The sequence below is a fragment of the Phaethon lepturus genome, unplaced genomic scaffold, assembly GCF_000687285.1.
Source record: "Phaethon lepturus isolate BGI_N335 unplaced genomic scaffold, ASM68728v1 scaffold37936, whole genome shotgun sequence".
In the NCBI taxonomy this organism is placed as follows: Eukaryota; Metazoa; Chordata; class Aves; order Phaethontiformes; family Phaethontidae; genus Phaethon; species Phaethon lepturus.
In genome coordinates this window covers 2,061-2,416 of record NW_010549034.1, presented here as the reverse complement: position 1 = coordinate 2,416, position 356 = coordinate 2,061, and positions in this window count along the sequence as shown.

Sequence of the window (356 nt, the reverse complement as noted above, 5' to 3'; positions counted from 1 at the left end):
GCTGCCCTGACAGGACAGGCACCACTCTGTGCTCACCGGCACCCCCCGGCTCTCCGCGTTGCTCAGAGCAAATAACAGACGTTTGATGGCCTTCCCACTTCATCCTGAAGGATGCAGGTCGTTTCTTACCCTGGGACGACCTGCCCTAATTTTTCAGGGTGCCCCCCTAAAACGCAGTCGGTCCTTGGCCAGAAAGCCCCTACGTGCCTTTTTCCAGGGAGTCTCGCCCCAGGAGGGGTCGATCCTCTTACCAAGCTCGAGCTGCTTAAGGCGGGACGCAGGTTCTGTGTGGATGGGTTGGAAGTGGGGGGGGTGGCGGGGGGGATTCCTAAATGTGGCATGTGGGGGCTGGGGGG